Raw genomic sequence first — 22521 nt, 5'->3', positions numbered from 1 at the left:
AGCATTTCCTCTGCTGACAAGGTCATTTTCTAAAGTAAATGGTATTAACTTTCCACTTGCAATATAACTCTAGATGGAAGGTGAGCTCCTCTGAAGCCTTTATCTACAGGTCATACCTGACTCTTGCCTTTGCAGAGTCCATGTGTAATGACAGAAGAGTCGTTGTGTTATTCAGCTCCCACACACAGCTGAGATACAGCCCAGGTGGTGAGGGCCCTGCCTATGTTGCTGAAGCTCAGACTCACATATGGAGTTTCTATTTTACATTGGGGCCATTTAAGTGAATTGGAAATGATAAGCAGGCCACCAGAGTACTGAACTTTCCAGTGGGGATGTCACCTCCTCTATGCACGTGTATCTCATTGGTGTGAGGGTAAATGAGACACTAAGCTTCAAAATGATCTCAGTCTGTACAAGTGTCTGCCCTTATAAGATGCCTTTGAAGTGCTAAAATACTTAAAGAATACCATAAAGATAGGTATCATCTTTGGGAGGGTTATAAACCTGTGAGATGAACGTAAGCAGAATACAACATCCTTCACCGTTCCCATATTCCTTTGCTCAGGGAATAATTATTGAGAGGTGCCTCTGTGTACTAGAGAAAGCTGACAGCACATTCAGTGTAGAGCCAAACAGAAACAGCCCAGTGTCTGTGGTTTTCACCTAGCAAGCAAACCTTCACAGAAATGAATGTTCATTCATTTGTTTGTTTTTCCTTTCTACTTCATATTGAGCTCTGGTACTGGGGCCAGGTTCCTTTCATCGTGCACTCCATCAGCACCCAGCCCAACACTGGGAGAAGTGAGTGCTGAGAAGTTGACTGTATAGACCATTCTCAGGCTGTTCAATGTCAGCTTCTGCTTGGAGTCTCTGGATCCCAGCACCAAGGCTAGTGGTTACTATGGTTAGCCTAACAACATGCTCTGAAGTGGCCATTGGGAGAAGGTGAGGTCCTCTCAGATCTAAGACCTACAGCCACTCTTATGGTAGGGTCATAGCATCTCTCCCCCTGTTGCTGCAAGGGTTGGTAACACAAAGTATTAGTCTTCAAACCTGTATAGTTGTCTAAGTGAGGCCTAATGCACCACCTATCCAGTCCCTGTATGGACTGGGAGTCGTTATGAAGTGTCCATGGTCGAAGCACCTGCCCCCAGGATGGCTGAGAAGATTCAAAGAGATGACACCCAGAGTGCTTGATACTGTCATATCTGGTTAGTGACAGTGGCCATTATCCAAGGTGGACTGTGGTCCAAAAGATAGGTCAGGTTACTTTTGTATAGCATTTTTAATTTAACTGTCCCAAATCAGCTCATTAGCAGGAGGCTTAAAACCCAATGTTTTCTAATGGGCATAATCAGAAGGTGCCAGTTTTGAGAATTTTCTTATAGTTGTACCTACAGGTGCCTCTGACAACAGCCAGCTCAAGCACAGCGCCCTCTGCTGGTGAAGAGAAGACGTGCCCAGTCAGCCAGGGAGAAAAGCAGGTCAAGACAGTTTTGAGATTCTTTCCCAGGCCACCACACGGTTGGGGTTTAATTATTATTATTACTTAAAATAAGAGAAGTGATCTTTGGCTATCACCTGGGAACCAAAGAAAAGCAGTGGGGAGGAGCTAGCGAGGGCAAATGGCACTTCAAGTCAACCCTCTGCTCAGTAGGTCAGTCCCTCCTGTTCTTGGCTCCTGACTCCTCCTGAGTTCTCTCAGCTTGCAGTCTTGACGTCTTTTCTGTCTCCTTTACTGGACTGGGAGCTCAGAGTGCAGGCAACACGTTTACTCATCTCCACAGGTACTGAATTAACATTTGAGGAAGGGTTCATTCCCGCTGTGTCCCACTCCCTTTCCATGATCAACACCCCTGTCCAGACTGTTGAAGAGGGTGGTGGACTTCATATCTGGGCACCTCTCACTGCTCTTGTCTGTCTCCTTGGGAACGAGTCAGCCAAAGGTACCCAAAGCAGAGAGTGGAATGGAGTCCCCCAAATTCAGCTAGGGTACCAGAAGGCAACTGAGCTCTCAGCTCAACCCTTTGGAGGCCCAGAATCCTTTCTGAAGTGGTTCTGATTGCCCACCATGTTAGGGACAAACAGTGGACAATAGCGCACCTTGGTTCTGGTAAGATCTGGGTTTCAATCCTTGCACTTTCACTTACTCTCTGAGCCTCTGTTTGCTCATCTAAAAAGGGGGGCTGATGATTAAATAGACTTTTTCTAAAAACTGTGTGAGTTGAGGAATGATGCTGAACACACAAAAGATGCCCCCCAAATGGTAGCTATGGCTGGTGATATAGTTACTGACATACTTCATAAGCATGTAGAAGCTTCAGATAATCAGAAATTTTAAATTCTGGCCTAATGTTATATATAGTCATTTTTCTTTAGCACTTTAAATGTATTTGTTTATTATTTTTAATTGACACATGAAAATTATATATATTATTTTTTCCAACATGATGCTTTGGTATCTCTCTACATTATGGAATGACTTTTTCAAGCTGGGCATGATGGTGACATGGTTTGGCCACCAAGTGGTGCAGCCAGCCCACCGGTCCCATCTAAGAAGTGGCAGAGGAAATGGTGTAGTGGCAAAGTGGCAGCTCAGGGGGGCTGAAGTGCAGGTGGCAAGCACAGCCAGCATGAGCCATGGCCCTTGCAGAGCCCACCATGACTGTGCAGGCCTGAGGCACAGCAGGCCTGAGACAAGGAGGACTAACACTGCAGGGAGCCAAGGTACACTGACCTGTCATCCTGCCATGGCTGGGCTAGGCACTAGTTGCAGACACCAGTTCCACCCAGTGCTCTTGCTCCAGACCCTCCTTCTCACTGAGCATGTGCAATTCACTGACTTCAACTTCCTGCTTCCCAAAAAGTGGAAAAAATGGAAGTAAGGCCAAATCTGAATGGAATTCAGGGCTAATCAATAGCCTGTTATTACCTTTCCAACCCTAATGAGCATAATTTTGGACCAATACCATTAGTACTTTTTCAGACCCTGATTAGCATAAGTTTGGACCAATAGAGTTGACCCAGTGGTATATAAACCTCTCGACTTGGACACTCCGGTGGCAATCCTTGTTGAGTCCCCTCTCATCCTGTGGGAGTCTGATTCCATGCACACTTGAATAAATCATACTCTTACACTCACTTCATCTTTCATCTTGGTCTCTGAATTTCATTCTGGGAATTTGCAAGACTAAACCCAAAAAGGACTTGGCAGTGAGCTGCTGGGGTATGCTGCAACACGGGAGGGCATAGCCCAACACATTTTGCAGCTGCTGCAACTTACTACCTGTCATCAGAAGTGGAGAATGAGTTTCATCTCAAAACTCCAGTTTCAGTGGGATATTCATGTAGCCTCAGGTACTGAGGAGGGTTGAGGCTCGAGGATTGCTTGAGCCTAAGAGTTTGAGGCCAGCCTGACAACTTGGCGACTCATGAGAGAGAGAGAGAAAGGAATGACTAAATCAAGCTAATTAACATATCCATTACCTCACATACTTTCTTTTCTGGTCAGAATGCTTAAAGACTACTCTCTTAGCAATTTTCAAGTACACAATGCATTGTTGTTAAATATAGTCACCAGATTGTACATGTATTAATTGATAAATGATAGGTATCATGAAAAAGAATATAATAATTTCAAAATGACACATAAAATTTAGTTTTTAACCTTCAATAAGCCACTTCACATCTGTGGGTCTTGATTTCTTCATAAAGAAAGTGACGAAGTCCACTTCTTTATGTACATCATACAATCACAGATCATATAATACAAACCAAACACAGGAAGCTCCTTGGAAACCTGCAGTTCACCCACCCACTTACTCGGTTCTGCATTAATGTGTGTCTTACTGACTGTTGCCTTACTTCCTGATTTATAAACAAAGTTTCCTCAGCCTGGAATTTATCAGATTCCTGGTTCCTCTTAGGTGAGTCAGCGCTTCCTCTTACCATCGTAAGAGCTCCATCTAGTGGTACTCAGAGCCAATTGCAAGGCTGCGAGTCCCCTTTCCTCCCTTCTTAGGAAGAGTAGAACAGGTGTAAATGACTGCTGATGGGATAAATTTGGCAAACCCAACTCAGTATCTGAGTTCTCAGTTGGATTCCATAAAAGGTGGCAAACAGATTGCTTTAGAAGAACCAGATGTTCTTTTTAGTTTGGAAGTATGTCATGCACTAAAGTTCTAAGTTGAAAGGAATTGGGGTTGGCATTCTTGGCCAATAAGGCAATTGTTTATGTGTGGGGAGGTGTTTCCATGTTGGAAAGTCGGGATTGGTGAATGACTTAGCTTGTAGGACAACTGAGTAGCTCTCTTCTCAATGGTTTTCATAGAGTCGGCAACCTCCCTCCCACCCAACTTTTTCAAAGGCTGTGTGTTATCGGAGGTTAACTGTGTGGGTTTGGGACTCAGATGAGTCACCTTGTGTTCTTGGGGAAAGTATTAACTTCATTTCTTCATCTATAAAATTACAGGAGGGTGCACAGTGCAGGCAGGAACAGCAATACCTCCCCCATAGCCTGGTGTGAGGATTAGGATCGTAGCCTGTGCAGAGAACCTAGCACACAGTCTGGCACCAAGTAACTGCCTCATAAACGGCATCATTTTTAATCTCCTTCTTTCCCTTTCATGGATCACTTTCTATACCTCCCTTCTCTATCTTCGAGTTGCTTATTAAAAAAAAAAAAAAAAGGTCTCTTTTGTGTCATGCTCATGTATCAGGATGTTAAACACAAACTTTTCTATCATCTTTCTGCTTTAGCAAAATCATCAGAGGCCAAGAACAGCAGATACAATGCTCTAAATACAGTGGTTATAAAGCCAGGCATGACCTGTAGCTATCAGCCACCTACAAGCTTTGTAAGAAAAGGCCAGCACAGAGGGAGAGCATGTGCTTAGCATATGCAAGGCCCTGGCTTGATCCATACCCACAAAGGCCAGCAGACAGCCATTCTGAGGTCCTCCACTCTCTGAACTGAGGGAGGCCAAACTGGAAAAGGAAACTTTGATGAGGAGCCTGGAGTTTTGATATTACACTGAGCTGGACATTTTATTTTCTCAAATTGGTCAGAGGAGAGTATTTTCCAGTTACTACAGAGTAATTAGAAAATCTATGATACCAGTTCATGATTTTATCCAAGGGCCTGGTGCTTTGGTGCGTGCCTGTAATCCCTGCAGCTTAGGAGGCTGAGGCAGGAGGACCATGAGTTCAAGCTACCTCAGCAAAAGTGAGGTGCTAAGCAACTCAGTGAAACCCTGACTCTAAAAAAAATACAAAATAGGGCTGGGGATGTGGTTTAGTAGTTGAGTGTCCCTGAGTTTAATCCTTGGTATCTCTCTTGAAAAAAATTTTTATCCAAGGAATAGGCTGGGGTGGTAGAAGCCATGAGTTTTAGAGAGGGTCTTAAAGGGAGCTTGTACTTTCAGAGTTCAACTTATTTAATAGACTAGTGCTATGCTTCCAATATAAAATGCCCACCAGTAACTCGTATATTATAGGCTTGGTCCTCAGCTTGGTGCTACTAGAAGATGGTGGAAATTTTAAGAGGTAGGGCCTAGTGGGAGGTTATTCAGGGCCTGCTCTTGAAGGGAATGCTAGGACCCTGGATCCTTCTTCTCCCTCTTTCTTTGCTTCCCACCACCATGATAAGAGCAGCTTTCTTTGCCACACAGTCCTGCCATGGTGTGCTGCTTGGCCACAGGCCAACCATGAACTGAAATCTTCAAAACTGTGAGCTAAAATAAACCTTTTCTTTTTAAAAAAGTTGATTTTCTTAGTATTGTGTTGCAGTAATAGAAAGTGGACTTACACAACTATAATAGATATATTTATCCCATTGTCCTACGTTTTGCTCTAAGTTTAGGAGTTGGCTTTTGTCTGGGGATAACTATGTTGAACATGACTATTATGATAACATAAATCTTCATGTCTCGATGATTGTTATCCAGAACCCTGCGTGGAAATGCAAAGATTCAGTACACTTGATTATTCATTGATATTTATTGTGAATCTGTGCTATCATAAGACAGTGCAACAGAAAAGGGGTTTGGGGGCTCTTTAGAGCTCAACTCAAATCCAGTCCCATTACTTTCCCCCTGTGTACTCATCTCATGACCCTTAACTCCTCTGAGCCTTGGTCTCTTATTATCAGTGGGTTACTTCTGAAGAGTTATGAAAATTCAATGGATATAAGAGAACTAATGCCTGGCAGGAGTACTGTTCCTAATCTAGTAAGTTAATAAATGTAACTGCATTACCCTACAGGGCAGAGGATTAAACACTGTGGGTGACAGAATGATACATTCTCTGTCCAAAGAATTTATAATCCGGGGAGGGGGAAGACCACATGCACATGTAACTCATGCTGTCTGTTTTTGATGAGGGCTCTATTTAGCAAGGTTATTTTTTTTTAACTGACTCCTTTATAAACAAGGTGGATAATTAGGGTTGGTTGCCAATATTCTTGGATGAATTTGTAGCTGAATAAAAACTAAACTCAAAGAATACTTAATTAATGCATGTGATACAAGAAGCAGAATTGAGTGAAGATAGTGGTAGGAACTTCCTCTAGATTGGACAATAAGCCAGCTGGGATTTGGGGCACCCCTTTCTTCAGTAGGGTGTACCCATGGCATCTTCCCCTGAGCATAGGGGACCACAATATCCCGTGGGCTCAAAAGTCTATAGAAACTGGCAGTTTATTTTCCCAGGAAGCTCCTAAAGCAGCTCACACCAAAATCAGTTACCCAATAAGGTTCTTTTCATACTTGCCCTAAAAGAAGGGATATTAGCTGGGGAACAAGGTCCCTACCCTGAACCCAAACCTGCATGGTGAGTCAGCTGTGATGCCTTGGCCTTGCCCACCTCTCCATTTTCTTGCTGAATCTCATTTATAAGTTCCCCTTTACCCAATATATAGTATTCTGTGAAAATCATCTTTGTGCTCTGGAACAAGACTGTGAAGGAACCTACCTTACATAACACTGGAGTAGTTTTATCCAGTAAGGTTCCTCCTTCCTTCCCTTCCTTCCCTCCCTCCCTTCCTTCTTCTTTCCTCTCAGTGCTAAGGATTGAACACAGGGCCTCACACATGCTAGGCAGATGCTCTAGCACCTAGCTACATTCCCACCTCCCCTCCCTTTCTTAATATTTGTGTGTGAATGGGGTACAGTATTATACTTTGATACATGTATACCATCTGTAATGATGAAATCAGGTAATTAGCATTTCCATCTCTCTCTCTTTTTTATAAAAAGAAAGAGAGAGAGAGAGAGAGAGAGAGAGAGAGAGAGAGAGAGAGAGAGAGAATTTTTAATATTTATTTATTTAGTTAGTTAGTTTTCGGCGGACATTGTTTGTATGTGGTGCTGAGGATGGAACTTGGGCCGCACGCATGCCAGGCGAGCGCGCTACCGCTTGAGCCACATCCTCAGCCCTCCATCTCTTCAAATAGTATCACTTATATGTGTTAGGAACCCCGAAAATTTTCTCCTGTAGTTATTTTGACATGTAGTGTTGTGGAGTATAATTTCCCTACGGTGTCATAGGATACAGAACTACTCTTGTGGTTCCATATGAATTTTGTGATTGTTTTTTCTGTTTCTGTGAAGAATGCCATTTGTATTTTGAGGGGGATTTCATTGAATCCATAGGTTTCTTTGAATAGTATGAACATTTTAACAATATTAATTTTTCTACTCTATGAACAAGAGGGCTCTTTCATTTTTTTGTGTCCTCTATGATTTCTTTCATTAAAGTTCAATAATTTTCACTGTAGTGATTTTTTTCACTTTCTTGGTTAAATTTATTCCTGAGGTATTTGATTTTTGTGTGTGTGTGAATTTTGTGAATGGGATTGTTTTTGTAATATCTTTTTCAGTCAGTTGGTTGTTGCTGTATCAAAATGCTACTACTTTCATATGTTGGTTTTATGTTCTTCATCTTTACTAAATTCATATATCAGTTCTAATAGATTTATTTTTTATTTTTTAATTTGTTGTAATTAGTTATACATAACAGTAAAATGCCTTTTGACACATTGTACACAAATAGAGCACAACTTCTCATTCTTCTGGCTGTCCATGGTGCAGAGTCACACCAGTAGTGTAATCATACATGTACACAGGGTAATAATGTCTGTCTCATTCCACCATCTTTCCTATCCTCACACTCTTCCCTTCCCCTCGTCCCCCTCAGTTCTAATAGATTTTCTGGTGAACTCTAGGTTTTTCTATGTATAAGATCATGTTACTTATAAACACAAATAGTTTGACTTCCAGTGAACCTCTCCCTCTCCCCACTGCCTTGTTGTGAGTTAGCATCTGCATATCAGAGAAAACATTTGGCCTTTGGTTTTTTGAGGTTGGCTTATTTCACTTAGCATGATAGTCTCCAGTTCCATCCATTTACTGGAAAATGCCATAATTTCATCCTTCTTATGGCTGAGTAATATTCCATTGTGTATATGTACTGAATTTTATTTAGGATGGTTTTCTTAAAACCTTAAAATAACTACTGTCCAACTGCTCAATAAAAAACCCTTTGTCACATTGTAGTTAGAACAAATTAGCAAACGTCACAGGAAAATAACCACCAGAGTGCAAAACAAAATAAAACAAAAAATTCAAACATTTGTTCTTCCAAAAATGTGAACAAATTGCTTCCCAGAGTAGTGCCTTCCCCAGTGCTGAGGGCATGGAACCAGTCTAGGGCCTGGGATAGCATCTTGAGAGGCCTCAGAGCTATGCCGAGTGATTATGAGGAAGAATCTGCTAGTCACCTACTCCATGTACATTCCCAACTTTTAAAATATGTAATTCTGATTTTATGTGAAGCAACAATATGCCCAACCAAAAACTATATTTCACATCCCCTACCAGCTCGGTGTGGTCATATATCTAAATTGAGGAAAAAGAGCTGTGAATGAAAGTTTTCTGGGATTTCTGAGAAGACTCATTAAATGGAATTAATTATGAAGATATATACTTTTTGCTCTTCCTCCTTTCTGCAGCTTAGAATATGTGTGCAATGACTAGCACTCTGACAGCCATCTTGGACCATGAGTGACCCTAAGGATAAAACCATGCTCCAAGATGGTAGAATAGAAGATGCAAAGAACCTGAGTGTTTAGTGATGGTTCAGCTGTTATGATGTGGACTTTCCGGCCTAGAATCCTGAGCCAAATAGTTCAGTACGTATTTATTGGGTGTTTCTGTGCTCCAGGCAGTGATATAAACAACATGAAAAGTGTCTGCCTTTAGATTCTTTACACTCAGTGAGCTGCTTACTACAGTACACAAATTTTGGAGGTAGAGGACATGAATACAGAAGGAAATGATGTACTGTGATGTTCTAGAAAGAGAGGTCCTGGTGGGGAGGGGCTTGCATTGTGTTGTACATTTATAATGTTGATTATCTAAATTGAGAACATGAGATGACTTCCTAAGATTACTCAAATAGTGATCAGCCTGGGATACAAACTCAAGTGTCTCTGACTCCAAGTCCCCTTTGTGAATTATTTACCTCACCTTGGTCAAGGGCAGAAGGTAGGGGGAAGAAAGGAAAGAAATGAGAGAAACAGGAGAGAAGAGAACCAGAGAGTCGAGATTTTAGAAGAGAAAGGAGAATTACAAAAAAGAAGAAACAGCCAGGCATGGGGGTACCCTCTGTAGTCCCAGAGGCTCAGGAGGCTGAGGCAAGAGGATTGTGAGTTCAAAGCCAGCCTCAGCAACTTAATGAGGCCCTGAGCAACTTAGCAAGACCCTGAGCAACTTGCAAGACCTGGGGATATGGCTCAGTTGTTAAGAACTCCTGGGTTCAATCCCCAGTACCCACCCCCCACCCCCCACCAAAAAAAAAAAAGGGTCAGGAAAAGTTAAGAAAAACAAGGACCAATAGGTGACACAATTTGGAAAGTGGCCGTCAGTTACCTTTGAGAGAACAATTTTAGCAGAGAACCTTCTTAGCTTATATTAGTTATTTAAACTTAAGGGTATTTGCCCTCTCTATATAACAGGTTTACAAAATCTTTCGTTTTTATGTGTGTATGATTGAGATCTCTTTTAAAAATAGATTTTAGCAACTGTTCAGTAGTATAATTATTCCTATGACATCAGTAGTACATCCAGCACCAACTCCTTTTGTTGTCAATCTACCAAATGTCACCGAGAATTGTACATTGTGCCGTGGCGACAGCTGTTTTGTAGATAAATTTAAGTATAAGAACTGAGATGCTTTTCACAAACAACTTTTAAAAACCATATCCACAGACCTGAAAGGTGTTTAGGCACCATATGCTTCCTTTCCTTCCACTGTGGGGTAATAAATAACATTGTCAAAGTCACTATTGAAAAGTAGTCTTATTTTATTTTTGTGGAGGGAGGTGGATTTTATGGTTCTAAAAATATTTCCTCTTTTGAATTTGTCATCATAGCTCAGGAGAAAAAAAATACCCCTCTGGTTGTCAAGGATCTGTGGTAGATTGTAAACATCCCCAGAAATCCAAACTTTAAAAGACCATTTCCCTAAAATGGCTTGCGTTTGAATGATGAAAGGAGAGAGAAGGTAATCACAGAGTGAATCATCTGTAACTTTTACTTCACTCTCTTGTCTGGGTTCTGTTTCCGTTGGTGTAAAAGAATACCTGAGAGCGAGTAGTTTACAAAGAAGAGAGGTTTACTTTGGCTCAGGATTCTGGAGGCTGGGAAGTCCACGATCATGGTACTGAGCTCTGTTCAGCTTCCGCTAAGGGTCCATCCTGCTCCAACTCAAGGCAGAAAGTCGAAGGGAAAACAGGCGGAGGCAAAACAGAAAAAAGGGAGGCATGGCCTTGCTTTATGACAAGTTGCTCCCATAAGAACAAATGCACTCTCGAGAGAAAAGCACTGCTGTTGTTTGGGCCTAAATGTCCTCTAAAGGTTCATATGTTAAAGGCTTGCTTTCCGGTTCAGCATGATGAGGAGGTTGGGCCTCATGGAAGGAAGTAAGGTCACTGGGAACACCCTTGAGGGGGATATGAGGAAACTGATTGCACATCTTCCTGTTTCCTTTGTGTCCTCACCTCCAGAAGGCGAGCAGTTTGCACCACTATGTGCTCCCACCATGGTAGGCTGCCTCACCACAGGCCCCAAAATAACAGAGCCATGAGCCAAAAGAGAACTTTGCTCTTTATAAGTTGGTTTTCTTAGGTATTTGTTTCAGCAACAGAAAGCTGATGACACAGGCATTGATCCCTCTAGACAATCAGATCACCTCTCCAGGGCCCCAACTCCTAACACCACCACAATAGCAATCAAATTTCAACTTTAGTTTTGGGAGGACAAGCCATATTCAAATCATAGCACCTACCCCATCTCCTCCTCCTGCCCTTCTCACTGTTTTTCTCACCTGCTACATGTCCACCTTGTCCAGTTAAAAACCAGCAAGTTTATTTTCATATTTGTCTCTGAGAATTGTTTTGGTCAGTTTTTTCCCCCCACTGTGACCAACATACCTGAAAAGAACAATTTTAGAGGAGGAAAGTTTATTTGGGACTCACAGTTTCAAAAGCCTCCATCTAAGGACATCCAATTTCATTCTTTGGGACCTGAGGTGAGGCAGAACATCGTGATAGAAGTGTGTGGCAGAGGAAAGTAGGTCAGGACTTGGCAATCCGGAAGCAGAGAGACTAAGCTCAGCTCACCAGGGACAAAACATTTACCACAAAGGCCCACTCCCCCTGACCCCTCTTCTCTAGCCATACCTTACCTGCTTATGGTTTTCACCCAGTTAATCCATTTTAAGTCCATGAATGCATTGATTAGGTTAAGACTCTCATAACCCAATCATTTCACTTCTGAGTTTTCTTGCATTGTCTCACCCATGAGCTTGTGGGGAGACATCTCATATTTAAACTCTAACAAGAATGAAGACTCTCCAGCATGTCAGGAGTTAAGGCTGCAAAATATTTCTTGGAAGACAAAGGCCAGATTGCTCTGGATTTGATTAATAGGAGTAGGGTAGTCACAGTACCATGCGCTGTACTCAGGAGATAACGAATGAGTAATTGCAGAAGAAGATGCCTGTTTTCCTCCTAAGGGCTTGTGACAGAACTGTACCATGTAAGTGTGCAGCGGGAGTGTATCGTGGACACGGGCAGTCAGATAAACTCTGTCCTGATAAAGGGACCTGTGCCATTTACTCTCTTAGGCTCTGATTACTTGCCACAAGGAGAACTGATTTGGTGGTGGTCTGGTGGGGGACAGGCAAGTCAAACCAGAAGTCAAAAGTATTATAGAATTTAGAACGAAGTTCGTTGGTTTCTTCCTCCCTCCCTCCCTCCCTCTTTCCCCCGTTTCTCTCTCCCTTTCCTTCCTTCCTTCCTTTCTTCCTCCCTCCCTCCCCACCTTTCTTATATTTTCTTTTTGCTATTGCAACCAGGAAGGGTATAGAAGAATCTCTCTTATACTAGCAAAGAAGAATTAAACTAGTATGCCCTGTTAACCAATATCTCCTGTTGGTTAGTACACTCACTGGCTGCTATGCCAGAGGTGGAGTTCCTGTGCTGCAGGACAGGTTCAGTGAGAGAAGAGGGAAAATTTGTTTTGAGGCTTATTGAAGCTGGGCACTTGATATCCTGAGTACTTCATTTCATCCTCATGGTTTTGAGATAGGTGTCATCATCTTCATGAGCTGAAATATCAGATAGGCTAACAATGATCTTATGCTCACACTGTAATTAGAGTAAGCTAGGACTTAAATCTAGTGGGGTTTTTCACCCCTCCCTGCTTTCAAATATGTTCTGCTAGATCATGATATCATCACAGAAGAAAGAGGGTTTTAATAATGGAGAGGGTCTTTCGGGCAACTATTATTTCACCTTATGTTGCAAAAAACTTCGAACCCTTTCCTACCACTGGAAAAGCTCAGAGAATATGGGAAATTAATTCACAACTCCTGCAGTGCCAGCATGGCACTCGATAGTAATTTGGGGCAGAAGCAAAATTAGCAAGGGCAATGGCAGTGTAGTGGCTGAACTCTCAGTGGTTGGAGTAGAATATCTGTTTAAGGAGAGTAAATGTAAAAGTCACAGACTGTTTAGCATGCCAGATCAGCATGGAGATGCTTGGAGAGCCAGGCAGGGACCCAGATGAGAACACAGGGTAGACAAATGAAGAGACTTCAGGTGATAACTGAAATACCACTGTGGTTTCTCTCTTTTTTTAAAGGCTTCAGAAATCTAATTGCCAAATGTAAACTGCTAATTCTTAGGACCATGCATGAGGTTCATTTTTTAACAGTGATTTGATTTCTTCTCACTCAAACTTCTGTTGTCCTTGGGAACACCCTCTGAGCATTCATGGAAGTGAGATTTGAGTGGGCCCAGATGCATCCACAGAGTAGCACCCAAACAGGTATTATCATTCCTGTTTAAGTGAATCAACACTTCCTCTGACACAACTTCTTATACAATATGATGTAAGGGTTAATGGACTCATTGGCAATGTCTCTCAAATAATTCCTTTTTATCAGTAATTCTTTTTTCCCATATGTTTAATGGTGCTTTATAATTATACAGAATGGTGGGACTCATCATTACTTATTCATGCATATGATACAGCAATATACTTTGGCCAATATCACTCCCCAGTGCTTTCCTCCTCTCTCCTCCTCTCTTACCTCGCTCATGCTCATCCCATTCCCCTACTGATCTCCCTTTGATTTTCATGAGATACCCCGCACCTTTCTTTTCCTTTTTCCTCTATAACTTCCATATATGAGAGAAAACATATGACCTTTGACCTTATGAGTTTGGTTAGTTTGTTTAACATTATAGTCTCTGGTTCCATCCATTTTTCTGCAAATGACATAATTTCATTTTTCTTTATGGCTGAATAAAACTCCTCTGTGAATATATACCACATTTAGTTTATCCATTCATCTGCTGATAGACATCTAGGCTGTCTAATTTTTTATTCTAATTTGTTATATATGACAGCAGAATGCATTACAATTCATATTACATATGTAGAGCACAGTTTTCTTCTAGGAGTTCCATAGTTTGGTTATTGTGAATTGTGCTGCTATAAACATAGACATGCATGTATCACTGTAGTATGAATGACTTTAGTTCTTGAGGATAAATACACAGGAGTGGTATAGCTGGGTCATGTGGTAGTTCATTGCCTAATCTTTTGAGGACGCGCCATACTGATTTCCATAGTGGTTGCACTCATTTACAATCCCACCAACAGAAGTGTTGTTCCTTTTTCTTCACATTTTCTCCAGCATTTATTATTTCTGTCTTGATGACTGCCATTCTGACTGGTGTGAAATGAAATCTTAGTGTAGCTTTGATTTGCATATCCCTAATTGCTAATAATGTTGAACATTTTTTCAAATACTTGTTGACCATTTGTATTTCTTCCTTTGAGAAGTGTTTGTTTAGTTCATTTGACCATTTGTTAATTGGGTTATTTTGTTTTTTGGTGTTGAGTTTTTTTGAGTTCTTTATATTTTCTGGAGATTGATCCTCTATCAGAAGTGCAGCTAGCAATGATTTTCTCCCATTCTGTGGATACTCTCTTCACATTCTTAATTGTTTTCTTTGCTATGGAGACGTTTTTTAATTGGATGCCATCCCATTTATTAACTCTTGGTATTCTTTCTTATCTTTAGGGGTCCTTTTGAGAAAGTCACTGCCCATGCCTATGTGTTGGAGTGTTCATCTCACATTTTCTTCTAGGAGTTTCCTAGTTTCTGGTCTAATTCCTGGGTCTTTGATCCATTTTGAGTTGACTTTTTTTTTAAAGCAAGGTGAAATTTACGAATCTAATCTCATTCCTCTATATTTGGATACCCAGATTTCTTAGCACCACTTGTTTGAAAGGCTGTCTTTATCCAAAGTATGTTTTTTTGCAACCTTGTCAAGTATAAAATGACCACATCTGGGCAAGTTTGTTTCTGTGTCTTCTATTCTGTGTCTATATTGTTTATGTATCTGTTTTTATGCCAGAACTATGGGATTTTTGTTACTATAGCTTTATAGTATAACTTGAAGTTGAGTATTATGATGTCACTAGAATTTGGGGGTGGGGTTTAGAATTTCTTTGGCCAGTTTGGGTCTTTTATTCTTCCAAATGAACTTAGTTTTTTTTAATTTTTTTTAAAAAATTTTTATTCTAATTTGTTATATGACAGCAGAGTGCATTACAATTCATATTACATATATACAGCACAATTTTTCATCTCTCTGCTTGTATACAAGCATTACATATGTAGAGCACAATTTTCTTCTAGGAGTTCCATAGTTTGGTTACTGTCTTTTTCATACATGTATTTAGGGTAGTGATGTCCATCTCATTCCACCATATTTGTTTTACTCCCTTACCCCCTCCCTCCCCCTCCTTCTCCCTTTGCCCTATCTACAGTTTGTCTAATTTTACCATGCTCCTCCTCCCAACCTCACTATGAATCAGCCTCCTTATATAGGAGAAAACATTAGGCATTTATATTTGGGGGATTGGCTAACTTCACTTAGCATTATATTCTCCAACTCCATCCATTTACCTGAAAATGCCATTATTTTATTCTCTTTTATTGCTGAATAATATTCCATTGTGTATATATACCACATTTTCTTTATCCATTCATCTACTGAAGGGCATCTAGGTTGGTTCCACAGTTTAGCTATTGTGAATTGAGCTGCAATAAACATTGATGTGGCTGTGTCCCTGTAGTATGCTGTTTTTAAGTCCTTTGGGTATAGACTGAAGAGTGGGATAATTGGGTCAAAAGGTGGTTCCATTCTCAGTTTTCCAAAGAATCTACATACTGCTTTCCATATTGGCTGCACCATTTTGCAGTCACACCAACAATGTATGAGTGTGCCCTTTTCCCCCCACATCTTCGACAACACTTATTGTTGTTTGTATGCATAATAGCTGCCATTCTGAATGGAATGAGATGAAATCTTAAAAGTAATTTTGATTTGCACTTATCTAATTGCTATTGACGATGAACATTTTTTCATATATTTGTTGATTGATTACATGTCACCTTCCGAGAAATGTTTGTTCAGTTCCTTGGCCCCTTTATTGATTGGGTTATTATTTGTGTGTGTGTGTGTGTGTGTGTGTGTGTGTGTGTGTGTGTGTGTTTAGCTTTTTGAGTTCTTTATATACCCTAAAGATTAGTGCTCTATCTGATATGTGAGGGGTAAAAATTTGCTCCCATTCTGTAGGCCCTCTATTCACCACACTGATTGTTTCTTTTGCTGAGAAGAAGCTTTTTAGTTTGAATCCATCCCATTTATTAATTCTTGAATTAATTCTTGCGCTATAGGAGTCTTGTTAAGGAAGTAGATATGGCCTGGCTACCCTTGAAGACAGGGCCAATCCAGAATTTCCTTCAATGGAAGGTCAGACTTTAAGTTTTGTTTTTTTTTTTTTTAAACAAGTGTGAATAATAAGATTAAAAAAAAAAAAAAGACACCTTTCTTTACATGCACTGCACCACAAACAGCTGCACACCTGTGTTAGGGACCTGGGGAACATAGGAGGTGGCACCAACACAAGTTTCATGTTTTTTTCTCTGTGGGTCGCTTATAAGCCAGCTGAAACGTTGTGTCCTTTTAAAAATATATCAAGAACTTGACTTAATCTCTTTCTCCATTTCCTACATATTTGCAGGTCAATGAAATGTTACAGTAATCAACAAAACAGCTCGATTTCTTCACTCAACATTATATTTTTGAGATCTATAATGACATAAACAAATGGATATGAATATAGCCCATTCACTTTTTAACCAGTTTTGTTAATAGTTCAAATATGATCACAATATTTTATTTATTCATTTCCCTGTAGTGGATATTGATATTTTCCTAGTTTTTTTCCCCTAATACAGGGCATAACTGTATTAGGAAAAAATGCAATGTTCTTCCATACTGTATTGACTTTGTGCCTGGCTGTGTTATTTGCTTTGGTAAATGGAACTTTTGCCGTGTGTGAGCAATGTATTTGGATTCAGGGCATTCTGTGGTTCAGCTCTTCCTCTACTGAGGTTTTGCCCTATATTATGAAAACCTCACATCCCAGATAGTGTCTGCTCTTTCACCCTGGGAGACAGTATGAGAGGATACATGGAGTCCAAATGAGCCCAGCCAAACCCATACAAGATCAGCAGAACCACAGCCCTTGGGATACATGAGAAAGAAAAAATGTCTGTGGTTGTAATTCACTGGAATTTGAGGATTGTTGCTACAGCAAAAGCTGACTGGTACATTAATGGAACCATAAGAGTAAGTTGCTGCCATAATAAAACCTAAAATATATAGCTTAGACCTCCAGCGTCAGCCAACATGGCAATCTATGTTATGTAATTCATTTGGTAAAACTGTCAAAAATGTATGTAATAAATTTGTGGCTTTCAGGGAAGACTTTCAAAGCCAAATGTTTATAATATGAGTTAGTTGTACTTAGCTGTATTTGATAAGATCCTATTAAAACTCAAAAAAAAAAAAAAGATTGGCTGCTGCTTCTTTTTTTTTTTTAGTGTGAGTGATACTTCAGTCATTTTTATTTACAACTAAAACTCTGGGAATTCAAAATTAACATCCTTGCCTGTGAGCTTCATATAGACACCAGAAAAGGTTTCAACCTTGTGACCCACATTGCCCTGCTGTGCTTTGTCAATAAAACTTTATCAGCTGGCTGCATTACAGTTGCTCGCAGATTCTCTCACCCAATTTCACCTGGGGACAATAAATCCTCAGGGATTTCATTGTGTACAGCTATCAGTGTGGCTCCTGGGATGCTTTTGCTTGTTGTTTTATATGTTTTTTAGAGTTGGCTTATGCAGAATTCTCTGAGCAACAAGATCCTTCCCACTGAAAATTTTCTCCAATCCATGTACTAACCATACTTGAATTTTCTGGAAAGATTTCAGTTTTGAGAAACTGGAGCAAAGATTATGAGAGCTTTCCAACTGCCACCAGCTTCAGTTTCCTTGGCTGCTGTGATGTTCAGCTCCCATGGCTGAGCCTTGAGGTCTGAATTCCTTTCCAACTCCAAAAGAGCCTGGAAGATGCTGGCCTCAAACTCATCTGCCTTATTATCACTGTTGTGCTTCACAGTCTTGACACAGGAGCTGAATATGGCCTCCTTGTGTGCCAGCTTGGGAGGAGTTACCTATTTGTTTTAAGTATAATTTATTCACAGTAAAATTCATCCTTTCTGGTGGATGGCCTGTAAATTTTGACAAATGCATACAGTTGTGTGACCATCACCAAACTCAAGCTATAGAACCATTCTATCACCCTAAAACAATTTGCAACTATCCTCTGAAGTCAGCTCATTGCTTCTAGCCCCACTACTTAGACTTACTCGTTTTTTTTCTCACTATAGAGATTTAAGTTTTCCAGAATGTCCTATGAATAGAATCCTAATAGGTAGCCTTGAAGTCTGGCGTCTTTGACTTAGCATAATGCATTTGAGAGTCATTTATGTTGTTGTGTTATCAATAGTTTGGCCCTTTTTATTTCTAGGTATTACTTGATGATAATACCCAGAAATTCATTTATACATTCACCTGTTGAAGGACATTTGGATTCTTCCCAGTTTAGAACAAATGCAAATAAGGTAACTATAAACATTTTAATATAAACTTAAGTTTTCATTTCTTTTGGATAAATATTAAGGAGTGGGTAATATGCTGGATCATATAACCATCATATGCTGGGTCCTATGATAAGTATATGCTTCAATTTATAAGAAAATTATTTCCTTGGTGGTCGTACACTTTACTTTTCTACCAGCAGGGTGTAAGCCTTTCAAATGCTCTGCATTCTCTCTAGCACTTGGTATTATTGGTATTTTCACTTTTAGCCATTCTGATAGCTAAGTAATGATATCTCAAGGCTATTTGTATTTCCCTAATGATCCGTTATGCTATATGAAAAGATCTTCATATGCTTATTTGCCAACTGAATTTTTTTGGTGAAATATCTGTTCAAAACTTTTGTACCATTTTAAAAATAGTGTGTTTGTTTGTTTTTTGTTTTGTTTTGTTTTGCTTTGTTTTGTTGTGCTGGGGATTGAATCCAGGGCCTTCTGCATGTGAGGCAAGTACTCTACTGAGCTATATCCCCCGCCCCAAAATTGTGGTTTTTTGATTGTTGAGTTTTAAGTTATTTATATATTCTAGATACAAATCCATTATCATAAATGTTATTTATAAATATTTTCTTCCAGTTGGCTTGTCTTTTTATTCTCTTAACAATGTTTTCTTAATTTTGGTGAAATCAAATTGATCTATTTGAAAACATAGTTTAAAGGTGTTGGGGGAAGTGATAGAAGAGAATCCAGATATTCTGAGACTTTCAGGATTGAAAGATACAATTGCTAAAGCATTCTAAATCAAGACACAGCCTGGGGGCAAAGGCAAAATAGTCATCTACTGGATTAAGATGCCATCCAGGAACTCTTTTGAATTGAACAAAACAGCTCAGGGGAAAAAAGACTGATAGCATGGATCTACAGACACTGAATAAGCAGAAATATCTATAATTAATTTAGAGATAAAAAGACAAGTCCCAGAAAGAATGGTGGGTATGCCTATTGGCAAATGAACCCAACTGAAATCAAATAGATAGCAAAACAGGAATTCCCTGTTTTGCCATAATGCTACCAGTCTGAATTAATAGAGATGGTGATAGTTCAAGAGGTAAAACAACCCTTGGACTCCTAACTTTCTACAGACAGGGAGCAGGCTGAGAAAGCAGAGCATATTCTCCTCACTCATGGCTAGAAAAGCTGATGGAAACTGAAGAGAGTAGAGCCGAGAACTATGGAGAAAAATGACTAAAGAGGTACTCCCAGTACAAAAGCATCCTTTCCTTATTTGAGGATTTTTTAAAAAAGGGTAAAATCATGCCTGTCATACAGACAGAAAATGAACATGTGTTAGAAGATTTTATTTAAATAATTATTTTGAGGAAACTAGGCAGATGTTGCTAAGGATGTAAAGAGCAGATATGCTTATAGATCAGGAATGTGCAAATGGAGACAAAACTCGCTTTTTCCACTCTTGGAGGGAAGTCAATTGAACCTTCACTGGGCAGAATTTTTGGCACGTCTATAGATAAGAATTATTTTGCATTACTGACATATATCTACAACTTACAAAGTTGTAGAAAAGCTCAAAAGCAATGAAAGACACTGAACCACCCTAGACTCAGAATCAGACAAAGTAGAGGGGTATTCCCTAAGCAATGCATATATTTCCACTGAAGCAAATATCCCGCCCCCATCACACTCAGAATTTGCCCAACAGGGTTTCAGAATTGCTATGGATCAGTGGCCACTGAGAGGACCACTGTGCCTCTCCTTCCCCTTTTCAACCTGTGGTGTTAATTGCTGTTATCTGGTTCTACCACTGTGTAATGGACTTATGAGGACTAAATAATATATCATTTTAGTTTATGAGTCTCCGATGACTTGAGAAGGATTATATCTGAGCCTGATGTACAGGGCATGAGATCCTGGACTTCGAGCCTGATATTTAGTTGGGTAAGATTCTTGAGGTGTCTTGGAAATAAGTTGGAGAAATTTTGCTTGTGAAGGCAAGTATTTTTACCCAAGAAGGTGGACTATAGTTCACTATATTATTTTCATCATTACGCATTATGACTCATTGGGACATATGGTCTAAAAATATTTTCATGGTTTGACTCTTTCTCCCTTGACCTTCTATTTTCCATCATAAGTATGTCTTATCTCAGATACCAACCAATTCTTCGACTTGGGTTGCTGAATGGAAAGACGTGGAACCCAGCTGAACTCTATAGATTCCATTCAAACCCAGTAGAGTTCAACTTAGCCTAGCTGAGCTTCAGCTGACCTACAGTTCTCAAATAACATGGATGAGAAATAAATGTTTGTTCTTGCAAGTCACTGAAACTTGAGAGTTAGTTTTTATTGCAGTAAAAACTAGTACATTTGGGTTTTTCAAGGCATTTATCACATTTAAATATTTTATCATATATTGCAAAATTACTCTAAAAGGTAGTTGTGGCAATTTACAAGCTCACCAGGAGTTTATGAAATCTCCAGACTCACCAATCCTTGATATTTTCATATATTTTTACTTTCGATTTTTTGATGGTCAAATGTACCACTTTTTAAAACAAATGACATTGAAATATCATTGTTTTAAAAATAAAGTGGAGGATTGCTAATATGTCAATGCCACCCCAACTTTTCTAGAGACTAAAAACAGCCCCTATCAAAATCCCAGTGATTATTTTCTTTCTTTTTTTTTTTTTTTGCAGAAATAGAATAATAAATAGATTTATCCCCAAATTCTTGTGGATTCCCAAGGGACCATGAGTATCCAAAATAATCCTGAAAAAGAAACAAATTCTGAAAAAAACCAAAAAACAAAAAACAAAAAAATGGGAGAACTCACACTTCCTGATTTCAGAATTTACCAGAAAGCTATCAAATTTACCAGAAAGTAATCAAAACAGTGTAATACTGGCATAAAAACAGACATGTAGACCAATGGAATAGAAGAGAGTCCAGAAGAAGATCCTTGTGAATGTGCTCAAAGAATTTTCAACAAGGGCATCAGGACCATTCAATAAGGAAAAAAGAATTTTTTTTCTAACAAATAGTGCTGGTAAAACTGGGTTTCCTCATGCAAATGAATGATGTTGGACCCTTATCTAATAACATATACAGAAAATAACTCAAAACAGTTCTGTAACCTAAATGTAAAATCTATAAAACTCGTAGAAGAAAACACATGGGGTAGTGGGGTGTGGCCCATTGGTACAGTACTTACCTAGTCGGTGTGAGGCCCTGATTCATCCTCAACACTGCAAAAAAGACAAGAGAAGGAGGAGGGAGAGACTATCACCTGACTATCTCTCGCAGGCTGGGTTCTATTTCTAGAAAGAGTTAACGCTGAAGCAAAACTAGTGTCCTCCATTGCCTGGAGGCCTTTAAAGAGTCCCTCCGTACCTCTTGCTGTCAGGATTTCTGCCTGAGCTTCTCCCCACAGGCAGCTTTTTCTCCCAAGCCTTGGAAACCAAGTGGAAGTAAATATTTTTTGCAGAAAAAAGTACATACTTGAAAGTATCATGAAATCAGGATTAAGAAGAATCACTCTTGTACAGGCAGAATTGTAAATACAACTACACCTCCTGTCTTAGTATGTTCAGGCTGCTATAACAAAATACCTTAAACTGGGTTATTTATAAACAATAGAAATTTATTCATCATAGTTCTGGAGTCTGGGAAGCCCAAGATCAAGATTCATGTCTCTGCTTCACAGGTAGTTCCTTCTATGTGTCCCTACATGGAGGAAGGGGTGGATGGGATCCCTCTCATAAGGACCATAATCTCATTTATAAAGGCTCTGCTCCTATGAACTACAAAAGATTCCCTTCTGAATACTATTGCACTGAGAATTAGGTTTCAACATAACAGTCTGGGTGGGAGACATATTCAGACTACAGACCTCCCAACAATGAGTGCTTTGTTC

The 22521-nt window shown here is 39.8% G+C and overlaps 1 pseudogene; it reads right to left on the bottom strand.

Moving 5' to 3' along the window:
- Window positions 1-17561: 17561 nt before the first annotated feature.
- Window positions 17562-20658, bottom strand: LOC143412079 (small ribosomal subunit protein eS7 pseudogene; annotated as a pseudogene).
- Between the last annotated feature and the right edge of the window lie 1863 nt (window positions 20659-22521).

This window comes from Callospermophilus lateralis, chromosome 13, assembly GCF_048772815.1.
Source record: "Callospermophilus lateralis isolate mCalLat2 chromosome 13, mCalLat2.hap1, whole genome shotgun sequence".
NCBI classification, from domain to species: domain Eukaryota; kingdom Metazoa; phylum Chordata; class Mammalia; order Rodentia; family Sciuridae; genus Callospermophilus; species Callospermophilus lateralis.
The sequence above is the reverse complement of the archived record's forward strand: the minus strand, read 5'-3'. Positions and strand labels throughout refer to the sequence as shown.